The following is a 19,009-nucleotide window of genomic DNA, read 5'->3' as shown; positions in this document are numbered from 1 at the left end:
TGAAAGAAAAGGCACCCGATCCCAGCAGTCCTTTTTGTTGTCGTTTTCAAGCTACACATCTCCTAACACCCTCCTACCCCCACTCCCCCGGGTTGTAGGTAAGCTAGGCCTGGATGGAGTGAAGATGCAGGATAAAGCCCTCCTGGAGCACCAGTGAGCACCCCAAAGCGGCCCTCCCTGCCTCTGCCCCAGGCCTCCCGCCATGCTGTCCATCAGCTCGGCCTTGGCCACCTTGTCCTGCCTGTGGATATCTGAGAGGAGTCGGATTTCCCTCATCCACTCATCCCAGCCCCTACACTGTGTGCCCATGTTCCCTGGAGTTCACCACGCTTGGCTGGTCCAGGCCACCGCCAGGGTCTCCGAGTCGGATTGTAATCCCTTGTTCTTACCCCTGAGCTCCTTTTCTTGGAAGGGAGGAGAGCCGGGATGCGCGTTGTCAGCGTGCCTGCGTGTCTACGTGCCCACTCTGTCCTGTGCTGGACACAATGGTTTACCCTGGAGAGAAGCCCTTCGGGGGAGGAGGAGGCAGCCAGGCTGTGCTCAGAGGCATTTCTCTTTGCTGAGTAAGTGCGCCAGACCCCCTCTGAGCAGGCGCTTTGCTTGACAAGTGGGTGACTAATTGTGTCATTAGAGAGGATTCTAACCAGCCACATTTAATGGGGTGGAGCGGGGGCAGGCCCTGCCGTTCTTGCTTGGGGTGGGCTTCCAGACCTCACGGGGTGATGGTGGAGGGGGCGCGGTTTGGACATGTGCTGATCTGTTATGTTTGCTCCCATATTTGGGATTCCTGCCTCCATCGAGGTCTCGCGGGAGCAGGAGAGGCCTTTAGACAGTTCTGGAGCCGTCATGCACCCTCAGTCAGTCCTGGCCTTACAGGGCTGGCCCTTTATCACCCACACCAGGCTCTGGACTGAAGTGCAAAATGTCCTTTAGCGGCGCCCTGTCTTAGCTCAATCCTGTGGGGCACAGCGCTTAAAGAACTTTCTACAAGGCTTTCGGCTCTCAGCACATGGTACCTACAGGAATAGGTTCAGTGGTGTTTAAATAGGGCCACTCGCATAATTTGCCTCTGTCTGGGTGAATGCACGTCCTCTGAAGCTGAATGGGTGCTCTGAAGGACAAGGCAGTATGGGGGTTCGCGTGCCAGGCAGCCCCCATGACATAGGTGCCAGTGAGGATGACTTGAGGCTGTGTCTGTCCTCCCGCTAAGGCACCCTCCGGAGAGAACCCACCCCACAGGAGAATTCAATTGAAGTCAGTGCCCTTCCCCTTTGGGCTCAAGTCCCCAGGCCTTCCTGAGCTGGCCAAAGCTCCCCCAAAACTCCTGCCTGCAAACATTAAGCCAGGTGCTGTGGGGACACAGATATTGTGTCATCCCACCCACTCCCAGTGGTGGCATTAACCTAAGAAGCTGCTTAGAAATTGTCTGGATGAGCTTCGAGTCAGTGACAAGAAAAAAAAGAAAGGAAAACAAATTGTCCTGAAGTGGACTCCAGCGTTTCCAAGAGCTTCCAGTGCTTTCTTCTGATGATCACACTGCTGGGGCTTGGAGGACAGATAGGGAAAAAGGCCCCCTGGGGAAGATAACTCAAATCAGGGTTGGGAAGTGGGGCTATGCCCTCTGCCAGCCTCCTTCTCCCTCCGTCCCTAAGCGAACCCCACCAACAGCGAGGGAGGAGGGCAACTCCACCAGCCGTTAGCTCGGAAGTCACTGCCCTGGGGAGCAGCATGTAACTCACCTCTCCCCTCCCTCTTCGTTTTCCATTAACTGCTTCCTTTCTAATCCAGTCCTCTCCCTTCCCAAGGAGGCCTGGGCGGGCTAGGGCAGCTGCTGCCTCTGACTACAAAGCTGATTATTGACAAGGATCTCTCGCCCCGGGAAGCAGCCTTCAGCTGCTATTGGGGATCGCTCAGGAGCGTCCCCTAGTGCACGGTGCCCTCTTTGGCCAAGGACAAATTAGTGGGGAGGGGCTACTATAGGCCGAGACCCTGGAAATGGACCAAAGAAATGGGGATGAGATCAGTGCAGCTCTTGCCTCCCCAGGGCAGCACAGGCCAGGGCAGGGAGGCTGAGGAGAAGCGGAATGATACTGCTAGAACCTCTTTTCTCTCCTAAGGATTAGCACAGGGTGGGCTGTGAGGAAGCATTATAGGCAAGTCCTGTTCACGCAAAGAATCATGAGCCAACGAAGTCAAGAACAGGAGCCGGCCTCTTTTCAGGCCAGGACTCAGGGCTTTCTTGGTGCTCCTGTGTAGGTTGGGGTTTTAGGATTGCCAGGCCTCTTACCTAATGGACTTGTGGATTGGAGCAAGGCTGGATGGTCGGATTCCCAAACATTGGTAATTGGCAAAGCGTCAAGGGTCATTTGAATAGCACTAGAGTTAAATTTCTTGTCTGTGCCAGGACTCAAGTATCTCAGTACTTGGGGCCTAGCTCTGCTCACAGACAGACTAGAGCCCGGGCACGATGGCTCACACCTGTAATCCCAGCACTTTGGGAGGCCGAGGCAGGAGGATCACCTGAGGTCAGGAGTTCGAGACCAACCTGGCCAACATGGCGAAACCCCGTCTCTACTAAAAATACAGAAATTAGCCAGGCATGGTGGCACACACGTTATCCCATCTACTCAGGAAACTGAGGCAGGAGAATCACTTGAACCCAGGAGGCTGAGGTTGCAGTTGAGCCAAGATCGTGCCACTGCACTCCAGCCTGGGCAACAGAACGAGACTCCATCTCAAAAAAAAAAAAAAAAAAAAAAAGACAGAGTAGGGACTTGCTGCAAGGCAGTGGGCCGGTGTCATGAAGCACACAGAGACTCTTCTAGATTTAATTGGGATTTAGGAGATTAAAGCAATATGACAAATAAATACAATCTTGATCCTTGATTGGATTCTCCATCAGAGAAGGGAGCTATAAAGGACATACTGGAGATAATTAAGACATTTTTTAAATGAATGGCTGTGTTAGGTAAGCTTATTGAATCAACGCTGAATTTTTTGTGTACGATACCGGCAGATGGCTGTGTAAACAATGTCCTTATCCTTAGGAAGATGCAGGCTGAAACATTTTGGGATGACATGTCATGATTCAAATATTACATGCACACTCTCATACACAGTGTGGGTGTGTATAGAGAGAGAATGCAAAGATGGCAAAATGTTAACAATTGGTGAATCTAGGTGAAGGGTGTATGGTATTCATTGTATTATTATTTCAACTTTTCTGTAGGTTTGGAATTTTTCAAAAGAGAATGTTGGAACAAAGAAGCCAACATTCTTCTTTGGGAAATTTCTTGGGAAAGGGGTTGGTTTTTCAGACACTCTGGAGGTGGTGGTCTGAGTGGGTAGCACAGCCTCCATCTGTCTGTCTTAACCATGTGACTTGGCCCTGGTTCCCCTGAAGTCACCCTGCTGTCAGGTCCACCTGTGTCCTCTGCCCTCACCAACCTGTTCACCATAGGTGTGGGCTCTGGAATCTGCAGAGACCCCAGCCTTCCCAGAATGACCCAGGAGCAGGGGAACTTCCCCATCATCTCTCCTGCCTTTGTGATGGCAGTGTGGTCCTTTTTGATGGCAGTGTGGTCCTTTTTGACAGCAGTGTGGTCCTTTATGACGGCAGTGTGGGCCTTTTTGACGGCAGAGTGGGCCTCTGTGATGGCAGAGTGGCCCTCTGTGATGGCAGAGTGGCCCTCTGTGATGGCAGTGTGGGCCTCTGTGATGGCAGAGTGGGCCTTTGTGATGGCAGCGTGGGCCTTTGTGATGGCAGCGTGGGCCTTTGTGATGGCAGTGTGGTCCTCTGTGATGGCAGAATGGGCCTCTGATGGCAGTGTGGTCCTTTGTGATAGCAGAGTGGGCCTTCGTGATGGCAGTGTGGTCCTTTGTGATGGCAGTGTGGGCCTTTGTGATGGCAGTGTGGTCCTACTTTCTGTTCTCTTAGCAAAATCTCAGAAGCCAAGTAGTGGAGGGCCAAGTAGATATTTGCCAGTTGTTTATATCACTTTAGGTCCTTGTCTTTAAGCAGCTTAGGCTGATATATCAAAATACCACAGACTGGGTTGCTTAAACAACAGGCATTATTTCCTACACTTTTGGAGGCTGGGAAGTCCAAGATGGAAGTGTTGGTAGATTCTGGTTTTGGTGAGGGCTCTCTTTTTGGCTTGCAGACAGCCACCTTCTTGCTGTACTTTCACATGCCAGAGAGAGAGGGATGTCTCTTCCTCTTCTTATCAGGGCCCTCATAGCATTGTAGGGGCTCCACCATCGTGACCTCGTCTAAATCTCACCTCCCAAAGACCCCCACCTCCAGATACCATCACACTGGGGGTTAAGACTTCAACAAATAGATTTGCAGGGGACACAAGTATTTAGTCCAGAACAGGCCCAGTGACTTACTGGGGAAAAAACTAGAAATAATCCAAATGTTCATTAATTAGCACATTGGATTCATTAGCAAATTAGTATGAAATAAGTAAAAAGGTAGAACATAAAATATTGTATTCACAATAACTATAACGATATAGAGCAACTGAAAAGAAGATGCCTTGGAGGGCTGTAAGTAGAGTTCCCTGTTCAGTAGTTCCAGTGGGTATTTTTTTTGTAAAGTTGTTTGAGTGCCTAACTTAATTTTTTTCCATATATTAAAGAAGTCCAGGGGCTTTCCTAATAGATAAACTTTGTTCTTTCAGAGAGAAAGAGCCTTGGTTACAGACTAATGTCAGCTAGAATTTTCTGCTTAGCAAGGAGTATGTTTTTAAAGAATATGTCTTGAGAAAAAAGCCACCTAGCTTTGGAGAGCTAGAAATGAAATGGTGAGCATGCAGACAGTTTCCTTTTTGTAGCCCCGCTCTTTCCCACTCGGCTCAAACCACAGTGTGGGAGGAGGGAGACCAGCTTGGGCCTCTGGTAAACAGTCTTCCGGAGAAATGCCAGATCCCTGATGGTTAGGAGTATTTCTGGAACAATCTGCGTTTGGCCACACTGGGCTTGCCACTGTTAAGGACAGATGTATGGAACAGGATGAGGAGGTCAGGTCCAGAAGCCCCTTCTCTAAGGGGGCCTCATGCAGAGCTGTTTCCATCATCTTTTTTTTTTTTTTTTTTTTTTGAGACGGAGTTTTGCTCTTGTCGCCCAGGAGTGCAGTGGCGCAATCTCAGCTCACTGCAACCTCCACCTCCTGGGTTCAAGCAGTATTCCTGCCTCAGCCTCCCGAATAGCTGGGATTACAGGCATGCACCACTATGCTTGGCTAATTTTTGTGTTTTTAGTAGAGACGGGGTTTCGCCATGTTGGCCAGGGTGGTCTTGAACTCCTGGCCTCAAATGATCAGCCTGCCTCGGCCTCCCAAAGTGCTGGGATTACAGGCATGAAAAAAAAAAGCTGGCCGGGCGCGGTGGCTCACGACTGTAATCCTTGCACTTTGGGAGGCCGAGGCAGGCGGATCACGAGGTCAGGAAATCGAGACCATCCTGGCTAACACAGTGAAACCCCATCTCTACTAAAAATACAAAAAATTAGCTGGGCGTGGTGGTGGGCACCTGTAGTCCCAGCTACTCGAGAGGCTGAGGCAGGAGGATGGCGTGAACCCGGGAGGCGGAGCTTGCAGCGAGCTGAGATCGCACCACTGCACTCCAGCCTGGGTGACAGAGTGAGACTCTGTCTCAAAAAAAAAAAAAAAAAAAAAAATCTGAAAAGGAAGCTGGAGGGTGCTGCAGCAGTCATTCTGGTCATTCTATACCCCACTGCGGGGCAGTAGAAGCGATGCTATCTTCTTTTTCTTTTTTTTTGGAGACAGTCTCCCTCTGTCGCCCAGGCTGGAGCGCAGTGGCACAATCTTAGCTCAGTGCAACCTCCGCCTCCTGGGTTCAAGTGATTCTCCTGCTTGCCTCAGCCTCCTGAGTAGCTGGGATTACAGGTGGCCACCACCACGCCCGGCTATGATGCTGTTTTCTGGACACAGGGTTACATTGGCTAAAACAATGGCTGCATGAGATTTAATGGCCCAGAGAAAACCCATTGCAGGACTCATGGAAGTTGTTTATCTTCAAATGTTGCCTCTGAATTGCCATAGAACTTACAGAAGTGATTGTCCACTTTCCAGGCATCAGCTCCAGTTTTTTGTTTTTTTCAATGTATTCTTTTTTTTTTTTTTGAGCTAGGACCTCAGCTGGTCCAATGGTGTTGGGTTATCAGAACTTGTTAACATTAGTGTCACTAAAGTTGATATACAACCCCCTACTGCTAAAGTTAACTGGCTTTAAAAAAAAAAAAAAACAAAAACAGAGTCTCACTCTGTCGCCCAGGCTGGAGTGCAGTGGCACAATCTCAGTTCACTGCAACCTCTGCCTGCTAGGCTCAAGCCATCCTCCTACCTCAGCTGCCGGAGTAGCTGGGACCACAGGCACGCACCACTCTGCCTGGATAAGTTTTGTATTTTTTTGTAGAGATGGGGTTTCGCCATGTTGCAGGTTGGTCTCAAACTGCTGAGCTCAAGTAGTCTGCCAGCCGCTGCCTCCCAAAATGCTGGGATTACAGGTGCGAGCCACTGTGCCCAACCCTTCAGCTCCAGTTTTGTGGCCTGTGTGTGTGTGTGTGTTTAATGTTTTCAAGTGAGAACTCCTTGCGCACATTTATAACCCGCTGACCAACCTGACCTCTGGGTGAGACAACCCTGACAGATTCTCAGCAAGGGCCTTCTTGTGTGATGACCTTGGTATTCATCGTCTTTCTCCTGGCCTGATTCTTATTTGCTGAGGACTCAGAGTCTGAGATAAATCTTGCTGTTTTGAGACAAGGTCTGGTTCTGTCACCCAAGCTGCAGTGCAGTGGTGCAATCTCAGCTCACTGCAACCTCCACCTCCTGGGCTCAAGCCATCCTCCCACTTCAAGAGAAGTAAATGCCCTCAGCCCAGTGGTGTTCTGCTGGAGATCAGCAGGAAACCCTGCTCCATAGTCAAGTCAGCCGTTAGCCTTTCAGGAAGTTCTTCCTATGGTGAGGCCTCCTCAAGATAGATAGATAGATGGATATATTTATTTTAAGAGGGAGTCTCGCTCTGTCACCCTGGCTGGAGTGCAGTGGCGCGATCTTGGCTCACTGCAACCTACCCCTCCCAGGTTCCAGCGATTCTCTTGCCTCAGGCTTCCAAATAGCTGGGATTACAGGCACGTACCACCACACCCAGCTAATTTTTGTATTTTTAGTAGAGATGAAGTTTCGCGTGTTACAGGCCAGGCTGGCCTCAAACTCCTGCCCTCAAGCCATGCATTCGCCTTGGCCTCCCAAAGTACTGGGATTACAGGCATAAGCCACTGCGCCCGGCCCTCAAGAGATTTTAAAAACTGACCACTTGTCTTCTTCTTCTATTTATTTATTTATTTATTTAGAGAACCAGGCTGGGGTGCATTGGCACAATCGTAGCTCACTGCAGCCTTGACCTCTTGGGCTCAAGGGATCCTCATGCCTCGGCCTCCTAAGTAGCTGGGACTACAGGTGCACACCACCACAGCCAGCTAATTTTTAAACTTTTTGTAGAGATGGTGTCTTGCTATGTTGCCTAGGCCTGGTCTCGAACTCCTGGCCTCAATCCAACCTCCTGCCTCTGCCTCCTGAGGCTGTGCGATTACAGATGTGAACTGCTGTGCCCAGCCCTTATCTTCTATTACTATATTTTAAGCTGGTCATGGTTAAAATTGTTCAACCTGGTTTTCCCCCATAAAATTAAGTCATTTTCTCCAACCCTCTTCCATCGGATTTTATTCATCTCTTAGTTTTCTTCTCTGTCCTATATTTTCTCTATCTCAAAATGTAGCGCCTAGAATTTGACCTGATATTCCCTGATAGGGGTTGCGGAGAGTACAGATTGCTGCCCAAGAGTGTTTTGTTGTTATTGTTGTTTTCCTTTTTTGTTTTTTAAATGAAGCTTTTGGTGTCCTCTAAATCCTCTTTGTAGGAACTTGCCAGAAACTGTTAATCTGATAGGATTGAATCTGGCATGCTCCAGTCATCTGAGCAAGAGTTTGTTTAGGGCTTGTGAATGTGCCCTTGATCGGGATGTGAGGTTGGAATGCAGGACGATGCTTTTGGTCTGGACATTGGAACGCGGCAGTCGGCCTTGGGCAGGGGTTGGGGCCCGGATGGGGTCGGCTCCTCGCAGGAACAGTGATCCGGTCTCTCCCCAGACACCCCCCACCCACAACATACTCCCTCCTTGTCTGCGGCCTACCCAGCACACTCCCTCTGCTCTTTGCCCTGCTGGAAGAGCTCATGCCCATAGTATCAACTGCAGGACTCCTGGACCAGGCCTGCCTTGCTGCCTTCCAGAACACATCTGCCGCCCCCATCCCCCTGATCAATAGCTGATGGTGCCCACATCTATACGCCCAGCTCTCGCCTCCCCTGAACTCCCTGGCCCATGGGTTGTCTACGTGCACCTCAGCCCAACACGCTGACAAGTGCCTCATTTCTGCTGCCCCTCCACCCGGCATTCCTCATCTTATCCCGGATCCACCCCCCAACGCTCAGCTGCTCAGACCAAAAGCCCAGACATGTCCTTGTTGTCCCCGCCTCCCTCACCCTGAAGACCTGCTGTCTGCCATTCTAGTCACCTCTCTCCAGAGTGTGTCCCGAGAGCAGCCCTCCCTCCTCTCATCTTTCTGGCTCCTGCTTCGGCGGCTGTTCAGTGACCTCCTCACTGGTCTCCCTGTTTCCCGTCCTCCCCACCCCTGCCAGGCTCTTCCAGCAACCAGCATGACCTTCCTAGCACAGAGAGCACACCCCCCGGCCCCTGCTCACAGCCCTCCGCGTGCAATTCCAAACTTCCCACAGCCCCAGGCCCAGGAGCACCCTGCCTACTCGGCATCTGCTCCCAGCCCCCCACAGCCACAGACTCCTTTCTGGTGCTTAGACCTGCCAGCCCTGCGCCCACATCAGGACCCTGCCCAGCACACCCCTCCCTGCCTGAGCCTCCGCGCAGTCGGTCCTCACCTCTCTCCTCTCCATGACCTTGCCCCTGTGAGCAGATGTAAAGTCCCCCGCTGCCGCCCGCCCACTCTCTCTCTTTCTCCAGTGTATCGTCACGTTTGGCTTTCTTCATAGCACTTCATCCGGTCTGAGGTCATCTTTTATTTCAGTGTGCCTTGTCTGCCGCAGTGGAACGCCTGTTCCGGAGAGCAGGGCCCTTGCCCGCCACGTCCCAGCTCCTGCAACAGGCCCGCACGCAGTAGGCACCTGTTGAATAAATACGCCACAATGCCACAAAAAGAAAGAACAGAAATCGCTGTGGGCTCCTGCCTAGAGGCAGGTCCTGTCTCTCTGTCTCCCACCTGGGGCAGCAGGAAGGCATCTTGTTTCTGTCCCTGCCCAGGCCTGTAGCCCAGCGCCCTGCACAGCCGCCTGCAGTTCCTGCCCTCGCACTGTTATGTTATGCCCCAGAGAGGAAGACTGCTCTGTAAGGTAGTGAGTTTCCTGTGCCAGAAGCGTTCAGACAGAGACGGGATACCAGCAGTTCATCCAAGGTTCCATCAGCAACTGTTTTTCCTTAGGCGGAAGCCACTCTAGATCAGTGGTTTTCTAACATTTTCTAAAACACTGGATCCTGGCCGTGTCCGGTGGCTCACGCCTGTAATCCCAGCACTTTGGGAGGCTGAGGCGAGCAGATCACCTGAGGTCAGGAGTTCGAGACCAGCCTGGCCAACGTGGCAAAACCCAGTCTGTACTAAAAATACAAAAAGCCAGGTGTGGTGGCGCATGCCTGTAATCCCTACTTGGGACTAATCAGCTACTTGGGAGGCTGAGGCAGGAGAATCGCTTGAACCCAGGAGGTGGAGGTTGCAGTGAGCCGAGATTGTGCCACTGCACTCCAGCCTGGGCGACAGAGCGAGACCCAGTCTCAAAAGTAAATAAATAAAAAATGATAATAATAAAACACTGGATCCCTTCTTGCCTCTTCAGTGTCTTATGGAAGCCCAGGACATAAAGCAAAAACAGAGCTGCTCTGGGTGGCAGTCTAGGCCCCTTTTACTCTGTCCCCTCCTCCTTGCAGCAGTCTCTGCAAACCTAGGGTAGAATTAAAGGGCATCCAAATCAGGTCCTGTGACCCTGGGGGACCCCTGCCCAGACAGAGGAAGGAGAGGGGTGTGTGCAGAGGTGAATGTGGAAGGACAGATCACATTCCTGAGGCCATGGTGCAAAGAGCACCCCAAGTCCCAGCCCACCACCCCTACCCAGTGGCACCCTCGGTTCTTAGCCATCGAGGAGAGAGACCTCACCCAATCTGATGGCAGGAGAATCCGGAAGTAGAACTTGGAGAAACAGAGATTATTGAAATTGAACAAGGTCAGGCAATGTAGGCAGGTGGCATGGGTTTTGAGCAGGAAACACATTATGAAGTTGGCATTTGAAGATGTTCTTAAAGCTGGATAAGGGCTGGGTGTGGTGGCTTCTGCCTGTAATCCCAGCACTTTGGGAAGTTGAGGCAGGAGAATGGCTTCACCCCAGGAGTTTGAGACCACTCTGAGCAACATAGTGAGACCCAATCTCTACAAAAAATAAGAAAACTAGCTGGGTGTTGTGGCACACGCCTGTGATCCCAGCTACTTAGGAGGCTGAGGGGGGAGGGTTGCTTAAGCCCAGGGAGGTTGAGGCTGCAGTGAGCCATGATTGCACCACTGCACTCCAGCCTGGGCTGCAGAATGAGTCCGTCTCCCCAAAAAGGATGAATTGGAGGAGAGCAGATGTAGGTGCCACCTGAAGGCATTGAATGGTTGTAGCAGGAGAACAAAGGGGTGAAGCCAGAAGCCTGTTGGAGTGAAGGGGAGACTCTAGAATTCAGAATAGAAAGGAAGTCAGGGCTGGGCGCGGTGACTCACGCCTGTAATCCCAGCACTTTGGGAGGCCGAGGTGGGCAGATCACTTGAAGTTAGGAGTTCAAGACCAGCCTGGCCAACATGGTGAAACCCTGTCTACTAAAAATACAAAAATTAGCCGGGGATGCTGGCATGCACCTGTAATTCCAGCTACTCGGGAGGCTGAGGCAGAAGAATCTCTTGAACCTGGGAGGCGGAGGTTGCAGTGAGCAGAGATCCCACCATTGCATCCCAGCCTGGGCAACAGAGCAAGACTCTTATCTCAAAAAAAAAAAAAAAAAAGGAAGGAAGTCAGGTTGGAATCAACATTCCCAGGCCATGTTAAGGTGTCAAGAGATGCTGTGGCTGCCAAGAAAAACTGGACAAGTGAGAGGGGGACAGTTTGAGACTTGGGTTACTAGGTTCTGGACAGAAGTTCCTGGGACATGCCTCATCCAGTTGCAAATACGGATTTAGAGAGTGGAGCCTGCGTGTCCCCAGCCTGGAGCTGTAGTTTGGAGGGGGAGATGGCTGAGTTGTTTTGCTGGGTATGGAGGAACAGAGGTGACCCCTGCCCCAGCCTGCCCTCCCTGCCCACCATCAAGCCCCCAGAGCTGGCGCCAGCTGGGCTTTGCTGCTCGCCCTGCAGCTGATGCTCCCCCTGCAGCTGATGCTCCCCCCGCCCCCATTGCAAAAGATGAGCAGCTGATTGGCTAATGGAGTCCTTCTGGAAGGAGTGAGAGCATTGTCAGGCACTGTGGAGGCAGCCCTGGGCCTGGCCCATTCTGGGATTGGGGGGCCTGGGCAGGCCACTTGTCGCCTTCCTGTTATCTCCATCCTTGCCTGCTGCAGGCAGGGGAGGGACAGGTGTCCCCTTGGGAGTTAGGAACGGCCTGCCTCCTGGAGCCGCTGTCCTCTAAAGTCATTCTGGATTAGCCAGTGGGATTGGTGCAGTCACAGCATGCGGCAGCTCTGGTGGCCACAGGGCCACAAGAGACCTTCTTTGCACTGCTCCACAGCAGAACCATCTCCTTGGGCAGCAGACACGCAGGCAGAAATCTGTCTCTATCACTCTCTCTCCCTCTGTTAGTGTTCTCTCTCTCTCCCCTCCCCCCTCTTATCTATCCCTCTCTTCTCTCCCCTCCCCTCTCTCCCTCTCCCGACTTCAGCACTTTGCATCACGCTTGAATTAGCTTGAATCAGCCAGGGCAGCCATAAATGGCAGCGTGCAGCCTGCAGGGCGTGAGCTTGGTTCACTGTCTCCTCCCAGCTGCTGCAGCCTGGCCGGGCCCCTTAGCTTGGCCTCCGGGGCACCCTGGTCCTAGGCTCCTAGCACTGGGGAGGCTGTCAGGAGGCACGTCCCGTTTGCCTTCCCCCTCCCGCCTCCACCTCCTCCATTGGAGGGAAAAGCTGAATTAGAAAATTATCCCAGAACATGACATTAAAATGTGGTCTCTATTCAGTCATAAAATGCTGAGACTCTGATCAGTGAAGTGATGGAGCTTGGGCTCAGCCCAGCCTGCCCTGGGGACCAGCCAGGGTGACGCCAGTTGCCTGTCTCAATTCACTGTTGCCATGAAATTGATTGACTTTCATCAGAAACATGATGTATTCATTTGCCAGGGCTGCTATAACAAAACACCACAGACTGGGCACCTTCAGCAACAGACGTTTCTTTTCCCAGAGTTCTGCAGACTGGAGGGCCAAGTTCAAGGTGTCCGCAGGTTCGGGTCCTCCTAAGCCCTGTCTCCCTGGCTTGCAGTTGGCCGCCTTCTCCGCCTCCTCACATGGTCTTTCCTCTGTGCATTCACAACTCTCATGTCTCTGTGTGTGTCCGAGTTTCCTCTTATAAGGACAGCAATCCTTGGGTTAGGGCCCACCCTAATGGCCTCATTTTAACTTAATCACCTCTTTAAAGGCCCTGTTTCCAAATAGAGTCAGGCTGAGAGGTAGTTGGGGCTAAGGCTTCAGCATATGAATTGGGGCGTGGAACACAGTTCAGCCCATGAGCCGAGTAGCCTGAACACTCCTGGGACCAAGGGCATAGACAGGAACTCCGCAGTGATGATGGCCTTGGGTGAGGTTTGAGTCAGCGCTCGAGCAGCTGCTCTGTTCCGTTTCCTTTAAGACCTCAGGAAGAATCAGCTGCGTACTCTGTTGGGTTCGTGCCACCTCCAGGAAATGATCCTGGTCACACCCACCATGGCACAGCTGCCTGATGGTGGGGAGGACTCAGACCATGAGACCCTGGAGAGATTGCCTTTGGCTGGCCGCACCTTCACGGATTCATTCAACGCTGAGCTGAAGGCCAGGTGCCTTTAGCATCGCACTTTGGGCCTTTACCATCTCTCCCCTGAGCTCTGTACCCTCTTCTCATAGTTCCTCCTGCCTCTTCTCTTGCCCCATTGCGATCCTCCCACCTCAGCCTCCCAAGTGCAGCTCTCACTCTGTTTGTCCGTGTTTATTTTTTTCGTTTAAAAAATTTGTATTGATACCTGTTTATTTTTTATTTTTATTTATTTATTTAGAGGCAGGGTCTCCCACTGTCACTCAGTTGGAGTACAGTAACATCATCATAGCTCACTGCAGCCTCAAACTCCTGGACTCAAGTGATCCTCCCACCTCAGCCTCCCAAGTACCTGGGGCTACAAGCACATGCCACCACCCCCGGCTAATTTGTTAATTTTTTATAGAGATGGGGGTCTCACTTCATTGCCCAGGTTGGTCTCAAACTCCTGGCATCAAGCAGCCCTCCCACCATGGCCTCCCAAAGTACTGGCATTACAGGTGTGAGCCACCGCGCCCAGCCTTGTTTATCCCTGTTTGAAAGTTTCAGGTGGCTTCTCACTTCCTGAGGAATGAAACCAAACGCTTTAGTGTCCTGTATACGATCTCTGTGGTTGCAGACTCTGCATTTCTGCACACTGTTTCTTTCTTTCTTTTTTTCTTTTTGAGATAGAGTCACGCTCTGTCACCCAGGCTGGAGTGCAGTGGTGCAATCTCGGCTTACTGCAACCTCCGCCTCCCGGGTTCAAGAGATTCTCCTGCCTCAGCCTCCCAAGTAGCTGGGATTACAGGCACCCGCCACCATACCTAGCTAATTTTTGTATTTTTTTAGTAGAGAGGGGGTCTCACCGTGTTGGCCAAGCTGGTCTTGAACTCCTGGCCTCAAATGATCCACCTGCCTTAACCTCCCAAAGTGCTGGGATTACAGGCATAAGCCACAACACCCAGCCTCTGCACACTATTTCTGACTGTGTCACACCCACCCTGCAATCATACCCAAGTCTGTGGAGCCACTGGAAGAGCCGAGGTGTTCCGTGTCTCCGTGCCTTTACATGGGCTGTGCACTCTGCCCAGATGCCCTTCTCTCTACATCTGCCTGGCAAGCCCATCTCGGACCCAGCGTGGCTTTCTCATCCACTCTGAGGCCTTCTCTGCTCCCTGCAGACACAGCTGAGCTCCCTTTCCTCCAGGCCCCCACCGTGCACATTCCTGAAAACATAGCTGCAAATTTGATTGTGCCAAAGCGGAAGGAAAGATGGGCGTGCTATGAGGGAGGCACGAAGGTAAAATCCTTAGTGCCAGCTCTCTGTTGGGCACAGCCTTAGACGATGGAGCTCTGGTATTTCGCACAAGGTTTTGCTTTATCCCTTCCCATCCCGTTGCACACACACACACCTGAAGCTAAAGAGCCACCCCTTGCAGAAGGGTTTGTGTCTTTGTCTCCATTGCACTGTGTCTGAAACCGGCACTTCTTACTACTGGAGTCAGCACTTTCACTTTTCTGTTGTGTCCACACTTTTATAAAATCAGGGCAAAATGCAGTCAACACTGGTGGTTTTATTGTTTTGTTTTGTTTTGTTTTTGAGACGGAGTTTCGCTCTTGTTGCCCAGGCTGGAGTGCAATGGCTTGATCTTGGCTCACTGCAACCCCCACCTCCCGGGTTCAAGCGATTCTCCTGACTCAGCCTCCCAAGTAGCTGGGATTACAGGCGCCTGCCACCATGCCCAGCTAATTTTTTTTATTTTTTAGTAGACCCAGGGTTTCACTGTGTTGGCCAGGCTGGTCTCGAACTCCTGACCTCAGGTGATCCACCCACCTCAGCCTCCCAAAGTGCTGGGATTACAGGCCCCCGGCCCCCGTTATTTTTTAAAAAAGTAAAACACCACAGCCAGAAGCAGGGAGGCTGAGGCAGGCAGATCCCTTGGGCCCAGGAGTTCAAGCCCAGCCTGGGCAACATGGCAAAACCTCATCTATACCAAAAATACACAAATTAGCCAAGCCTCGTGGCCCATGTCTGTAGTCCCAGGTACTAGGGAAGCTGTGGTAGGAGGATTGACGGAGCCTGGAAGGGCAAGGATGCAGTGAGCCGAGATCGCATCACTCTACCACAGCCTGGGTGACAGTAAGACCCTGTCTCAATAATAACAATAATAATAATTGGAATTCATTCAATTATTATTAGTATATTCTTTAAAAGCCTAACAAGTTACCCAGATAAAAGTGAGGATGTTATTTCCAGTAGAAGCCCAGGTGTGAGGCCCTGGGATGCCTCTATGAGGTGCAGTTTGATAACCACTCAAAAAAACATTCCATGGCTATCCAACCCTTGACTTCAGCGGAGCTGAGATTTGATGCAGGCAAATTTGAGATGTTCTTGGCCTGCAAAGTCTGAGTGTGGTGAGTGGTGGACAGGAGCGGTGTCAGCGGATGGTGGACACCGTGGTCCAGGGGCTGTGGGAGTTGGAATGGGGCGGTTCTCAGGCAGGGAAAGGCAGGGTGGAATGGCCTCAGGACAAGCACACGGTAGGGGAGGGGGCTCTCCAACGAGCCTCTCCACCCGGGCCCACTCTAGGCAGCTCCCTGCTCTGGTCCCAGAGGGTCCTTGTCCCCCAAGCAGAAATTGGGCTCCTGGGCCTATGCCCCCGCCCATCCAGATAAGTAGATGGAAGGGGGAGGGTTTGACTGCCCCAACTGGGGCCACGGGATTCAGGGGACAACTTCCAAAAGAACAGGGGATTTCTGCACAGACAACAAAATAAATGGCCAATTCAGCAGTGTTTTCAAGCTTTTTTTAATTAGGTGTCACAATAAGAAAGAAATTTTAAATTACATCCTGTATATAAAGTCACACAACTACACCAGAAGTTTTTTGTTGTGTTGTCGTTTTGTTTTCTTTTGTTTGTTTGAGACAGGCTTTCACTCTTTCACCTAGGCTGGAGTGCAGTGGTGTGATCTCGGCTCACTGCAGCCTTGACCTCCTGGGCTCAAGTGATCCTCCCATCTCAGCCTCAGCTGGGACTACAGGCACATCCCACCATGCCCAGCTAATTTTTGTAATTTTTTTGTAGAAATGAGGTTTGACATGTTGCCCAGGGCGGTCTCAAACTCCTGGGCGCAAGCAGTCCACTTGCCTCAGCCTCCCAAAGTGCTGGGATTACAGGCGTGAGCCACCTCACCTGGCCCCAGAAGTTTTATAAACCAGTATCTAACTCCACCACACACAAAACACTGTTTGTCTTTAATTTCTTTTTCTTTTTCTTTTTTTTTTTTTTGAGACAGAGTCTTGGTCTGTTGCCCAGGCTGGATTGCAGTGGCGTGATCTCAGCTCACTGCAACTTCCGCCTCCCAGGTTCCAACGATTCTCCTGCCTCAGCTTCCCAAGTAGCTGAAGCAGTCGTGCACCACCACACCCAACAACTAATTTTTGTATTTTTAGTAGAGACGGGATTTCCCCATGTTGGCCAGGCTGGTCTCGAACTCCTGACCTCGTGATCCATCCACCTCGGCCTCCCAAAGTGCTGGGATTACAGGCATGAGCCACCGTGCCCAGCCTTGTCTTTTATTTCATTCTGGGATACAGGGGTGTCCCCAGAGTCTTAGTGCAGTTTTAATAACTTCAGATGTTTACATGTACAAACCTACAAAACATCAGTTGAATATTTACTTATTTAAATTTCTTTTCCACTTAGTTTCCTGACAGTCAAGTGCTAGATTTTTCATTTTAATTGTCCGCATGTGCTAGTGTCTGGAGGGACAGGCAGGCAAAGGACCCCTTTCCTGGGCTGAATTGACCTCCCTTGAGGTCACGTGTGCACAAAATCCAGTTCTTTGGAACCTGGTGAAGCTGGAATCACCAGTGTAATCTTTTCCCGTCGCTGACCAACAGTCGATAGAAGGTTTTTCAAAGTTTGAAAACAACTAGAGCCATGTATAGCACTAGAGGGGGTACTGTAAGAATCTGAGTGAGAGATATCAAGGTATTTTACATGTAAATAACCTTTCAAATGTCATTTTTTGGTACATTTGTAGTATCTATACTTCTGAAGTTATTAAAGCTTCAAACTTCACCAAGACTTTGGTCGCCCATTTTTTTTTTTTTTTAAACGATACTAGTAAGGCCTTCTCATTTGCTTTCCTGACCCATCAATGGGTCATGACCACAGCTTTTTAAAAATCAGACTTCCAGGCCGGGCGCGGTGGCCCACACCTGTAATCCCAGCAGTTTGGGAGGCCGAGACGGGCAGATCACCTGAGGTCGGGAGTTCGAGACCAGCCTGACCAACATGGAGAAACCCCATCTCTACTAAAAATACAAAATTAGCCAGGTGTGGTGGCACATGCCTATAGTCCCAGCTACTCGGAAGGCTGAGGCAGGAGAGTTGCTTGAACCTGGGAGGTGGAGGCTGCAGTGAGGCAAGATCGTACCATTGCACTCCAACCTGGGCAACAAGAGTGAAACTCTGTCTCAAAAAAAAAACAAAAGAAAATCAGACTTCCAAAGTCATTTTTTTTTTTTTTTTTTTTTTTTTTTTTTTTTGGTGACAGGGTCTCACTCTTGCCCAGGCTGGAGTGCAGTGGCACCCCCATGGCTTACTACAGCCTCAACCTCTTGGGCTCAAGCGACCCTCCTGCCTCGGCCTCCCAAAGTGCTGTGATTACAGGTGTGAGCCACTGTGCCTGGCCCAGAATCTAAATGTGTACCAGCCTCTCTCTGCTCAGGAGGGCTTGGGCACGTCAGCTGATACTGGGTCCTTTGGGGATACGGATCTGCCCTGGCTCATGGACTCCTCGCCCTGGAGTGCAATTATTTGTTTGTCTTTCCTACTGGACCACGAGCTCCGTAAGGCAGGGACTGTGCTCATTGTTGCTGTTGTTTTTCATTTAATCTTTGTGTCCTTTGCACATAATAGGAGAGCTGGCCTCCTGTCTATTCTTGATATTGGGCTTAGTTCCGGGGCCCTGCCCTGAATAGGTCAGTGACTATTTGCCTGTCATTAAAGAGAGACATCAACCATGAGAAAAACCAACTGTTTTTCTGTCCATGCACACAACACTCCACAGAACCCTTCACTTCTGATACCAAATATGCAGCCAGCCCCACCCCTGCAACCAACGCCTTCTCCAGCCACCCAGACACCAAGTGGGTGTCCTCCCGTTCAACTCTGACACTAACTGCCTGGAATCAGTGCAGACCCCACAGGTTAGGGCCCAGTCCCACAGACTGCCCCCCACTTCAGGGGCCAATCACAAGTATCAGGTCCCCTCGTTCCCCACACTTTGGTCCTACTTGCCTACAAATCAAGGGTTCCATGAACCCCTCCTCAAGTTGAGTAATTTGCTACAGCGTCTTACAGAGCTCAGGGAAGCACTTATGTTAACTGGTTTATTAGAAAGAAGTGATAAAGGCTACAGATGAACAGCCACATGGAGGTACCTAAGTAGAGTAAGGTCCAGTAGGGTCCTGAATGCAGGAGCTTCTGTCCCCATGGAGTTGGGGTACGCTACCCCCTGCGCACGGGAATGCATTCAGCAGCCTGGAAGCTCTCCAAACCCTATCGGGATGTTGACGGAGGCCTCATCACATAGGCGTCATCGATTCTTAACTCAATCTCCAGCTCCTCTCCAGTCTCTGGAGGAAGCTGGGGGGTGGTGGGGCTGAAAGTTCCAAGCTCCTCATTGCAGCTTGATCTCTCTGGTGATCGGCCCACCCAGGAGTTACCTCATTAGAACAAAAGACACTCCTGTCACCCGGGAAATTCCAACGGACTTAGGAGCTCTGTGCCAGGGACTGGGATCAAAACCAAATGTTAGAACAAAACATGCTGCTAGCACCCCTGTAACTTAGGAAATTCAAGGGATTTAGGAGCTCAGTGTCAGGGCTGG

The 19,009-nt window shown here is 51.1% G+C and overlaps 1 protein-coding gene and 1 long non-coding RNA gene across 3 annotated transcripts in view; one reads left to right on the top strand and one right to left on the bottom strand.

Annotated features, from left to right (window-relative positions):
• The window catches only part of LOC117976618 (uncharacterized), a 43,910-nt gene that overhangs the window by 4,682 nt on the left and 20,219 nt on the right, over positions 1-19,009 (bottom strand). Inside the window, exon 2 of the long non-coding RNA XR_010110721.1 lies at positions 390-9,223. This is a non-coding gene — a long non-coding RNA (uncharacterized LOC117976618). The remainder of the gene's footprint in view (positions 1-389; positions 9,224-19,009) is intronic.
• Positions 1-19,009, top strand: part of MXRA7 (matrix remodeling associated 7) — a 34,725-nt gene that overhangs the window by 961 nt on the left and 14,755 nt on the right. The gene's annotated exons all lie outside the window — the stretch shown is intronic.

The sequence above is a fragment of the Pan paniscus genome, chromosome 19, assembly GCF_029289425.2.
Source record: "Pan paniscus chromosome 19, NHGRI_mPanPan1-v2.0_pri, whole genome shotgun sequence".
NCBI classification, from domain to species: domain Eukaryota; kingdom Metazoa; phylum Chordata; class Mammalia; order Primates; family Hominidae; genus Pan; species Pan paniscus.
This window is presented reverse-complemented; position numbering and strand designations above follow the sequence as displayed.